This window comes from Muntiacus reevesi, chromosome 13, assembly GCF_963930625.1.
Source record: "Muntiacus reevesi chromosome 13, mMunRee1.1, whole genome shotgun sequence".
NCBI lineage: Eukaryota > Metazoa > Chordata > Mammalia > Artiodactyla > Cervidae > Muntiacus > Muntiacus reevesi.
In genome coordinates this window covers 34,947,654-34,951,271 of record NC_089261.1, presented here as the reverse complement: position 1 = coordinate 34,951,271, position 3,618 = coordinate 34,947,654, and the positions used below count along the sequence as shown (strand labels likewise).

The window sequence follows — 3,618 nt, the reverse complement described above, 5'->3', positions numbered from 1 at the left end:
AGAAATTAGGTCTGAGAAATTTCTTTCCGAACTCTACATCTTGAAGACTTCTAAACAAAACCAAAGAATAAAAATTCCTCATTGTTTGTAGTAATCTATTATCTGAAGCACTTAGGGCTTACCAAATAAAGTTAACACCAAAGGGTCAGCCCCCCCTGACATCTGGAAGCCAGGACAGATAAATTGACTCAAGCGAGTAGGGATATACTTCACTTCCTGCTTTCTCTGCATAGCTCTGTACCTCTAGTTTGCACCATTACAATGATTTCCTTTTGTGATGTTTTCCTTGGTGAGTTTAATTTCTTTTCCCTCTTCATATAGCTAGAGTGATATCAAAGGAAGAGCCAATCTCTAGTCTTGGTATTTAAATCAAAACCAAATGTTCTTTGAAAGAATTACAGTCTTCCTTCTGTTTCTAAGAAAACAGCAACTCTTCTGAAATCACCTGAGTTGTTCCATGGTTCCACATTTAGAAAAGAAACAGATTACTGAGGTGCAATCCACTCTGGGGGCTTTGGCCCTGTTCCTGACCCTGCAGGAACCTCTATCTCCAGTCTGCACTTTACTTGCAGAACATGGATGCAATGTGAAAGCCTTTCTGCACAGGACCAAGGGAGAAAAGGGGAAATCAACGAAAACTGGTACCAAAGAATCGGCTGCCGTGGGAAGAATGAGAATGTTCACTCTCTGGGGCCACCGCAAAGCGCAGCAGGAGTGAAGCCAGCATCAACCTCACACTCTAGCGGGCAAGCGGGATTAGGTCCCGGCTAGCTTGACTAAACTGTACTTTCTAGAAATTGTCAAGGATCAAATCTCAGACTTTTCCCTTTCCACACTTGTTAAAATTTCTAGTATGAATGTAAATTTTTCTCTTCATTATAAAGATCCGTCCCAGGCATCCATCCACTGGCAAATCATGTTATATGACATCACAAGGGCATATACACTACACTTTGTCCTTCTGGACTGAAACATACATGAACCTTTCTATTCCTCAAATACTGTCACAAAGCCTATGATTGAAAATCACTAATTTTGCTTTGTTTTGGAGTTATTATACATATCCTCAGTACTTCAGCACAGAAGTATAATTTTGTTCTCTACCAAGGAAAGGCAGTTTCATGGTCCAGTACCCTCTAAATCATCTTAAAAGTAGCCCATAGCAAGAACTATGGTCCATATGACTTGTTACCAGACAGAGAAGTAAACCACATCTTGTGAAAGCTAAGAGATCCAGCAATTTATGCTTTTAGTGTTTGAATCTTTTATCACTCTATCCCCAGAGTTAGCTTTCTTTGGCTGGAGTCCAAAAATCCCAACCTATCATCTGAGTAGAAGAGATTCTTATTATTACCACAGATTAGATGAATGTATCTCAGAGAATTTATTGTTTCCATATCATGAGATGGAGCTGCCTTGCCTGGAAACCATTTCTGAATACAAACTGCACATCAGTCAGCCTGAAATCTCCCATTAGAGGGATAGATGCTGTTCGGAATCTGTGGGAAGTAATGGGTTGCAGCTTCCCCAATTGCAGTGTAGGTTGAGAAGGTTGTTCTCCTGTGCTCAGAAGGCTGGTTGACATCACCAGTCACCACAAGTGCTATGCATGGTACTGATGGGCTGGCATGAGTCCCTTGCATCATCCCAATTCACAAAATGTCAGTGTCACCAACAGTCTGAGATAAGTCCTGACTGAAAGGGTGAGACAAAGGCCTGCAATTTCAGTTTGCCAGAATGCCTGTAATTATAATACTGAGCCACTTATTAAAAACTAAGTGGCTTCTGTCCTGTAGAAAAGGGCAGAATGTGATTGTCAGTGTCCCATTGGAAGAGTTGATCAACATCCTTGGCACAGTGGGAAACAGTGCGAGGAATATGACCTTGATCAGCTCTATTACATGGCCTGGGGTTAGGCCACTTGGATAATCTGTGTCACAGCCTCTTCATCTACTTGACTTGGATCCTGCATACCAGGACTATTTTTTCCTTTGGAGAGAAAAATCATCTGCCTTCATCGTGCTTCTGTGCCATGGCATGACAGTGCTGAGACTCATGCAAGTATTTCCCTCTTTCCTTTGGAATTTTCCCTTCTGCCTCTAATTTAGCCCAAGCTTGCCTCCTCTTGAGTATAAGGTGGTACTGTTTGACATTGACATAGATAGGCTCTTCTCCAAGCATCTTTGAGCCAGGGAGAGGAGTTCTCTGGATTGCAGGCACAGAGCCAGCACCAGGTACCATCATACCATCCCTCATGAATTAACCACATTGTCTGCCACTGGAAGTGTCACAGGGACAGTCCCTTGCCCACTGCTGGTTGTGTTGGTGTCGGCTTCTGTATGAACAATCTGTGCTCCTGCCAGACTGGCTGTGGGGATGGTGATCATGCCTTGCTGGAGAACGGTGCCATCTGCATTAATGGCTGATAGATAATGGTCTGCCCTTCAGCAGTCTGTGCCACTTGCTGCCCCTGGAAAGCAATCTGCTGAATGTGTCTGTGATTGGCCAGCAGTGACGGCCGTCCGGGGCTGCTGGGTGATGATCTGCTGGGTCTGGCCCTACTGACCCTCCACTTGCACAACTTGTTCACCCTGGATCTGGATCTGTCCTGGTGGGACCTATTATATCTGCTGCAAACCCCGTGTCCCAGAACAGGTACCTGCATGATGGTTTGGCCTTGTCCGCCAGGAAGAGCCTGGACCATGATGTGTTGGCCGGTTGTGACTAACCGGCCTTCACTGACCTGTACCATTAATGGCTGCCCTTGGACCTGCTGCTGCATCTGTCCAGCCTGTACAATAATCTGCTCTGTCGAACTATTGCTTTATGCTGTATACTGGTCCATGGTCCCTCCAAGTCAGAGTCCTGTCCACAGTCAGTTTCATCCTGGAGATCCTAGAAGACCACCAGATGCACTCCATGCTTCACTCCCCGGGTTGGCTGCCCATGTTGATTGGTTTCAGTACCGGACCCCAAAACTCAATCAGAGGCTCCAGCCGCTGCTGACACCACTACCACTGCCTCGAAAATGGCAGTCCTTCCTCCCAAAATCGTGTGGGTATGGACAAAATTACATGACATATTACATATAAGATTATGTTTAAACAATATAAATGGGAAAAAAAGAATAAAAATATTAAAAAAAATAAAAAGATAAAACAGAAGAAAGCAGCCACAAACAATGTGTAAACAAGTAGAGGTGGCTATGTTCCAATAAAAGCCTACATACAAAAGCAAAAACAACCCATAGCTAATTTCAGGTTTCATGCTAATCACATGGGGTGGTTGTGGGGGTGATGGTGGCTTGGCAAGAGCCCAGGACTTGAAGAAAAAAAATAAAAAACAACAATATAATGTCTAATCCTTATTAGACATTAAACCACAGAAGGACAGTATCTGTATCTTGTTTCTGTATAATTTTTTAACATCTGTTGCTCAACATGTAATAATGTTTATTAAATATTGAATCAATATGGGTTGACTGAATTTGCACTATGATTGTACATCTGAGAAAATGTTCTTCCATAAGAACATTAGAGACATTTAACAAAATCACATACAAAAGTAGTGGTAGTAAAACAACTCTATGGACTTTTTTCAAAAAACCTAACTTTTTAG

General features: G+C 42.9%; 1 pseudogene; it reads right to left on the bottom strand.

Moving 5' to 3' along the window:
• Nucleotides 1-1,912: 1,912 nt before the first annotated feature.
• Nucleotides 1,913-2,845, bottom strand: LOC136146045 (nuclear transcription factor Y subunit alpha pseudogene; annotated as a pseudogene).
• Nucleotides 2,846-3,618: the final 773 nt, after the last annotated feature.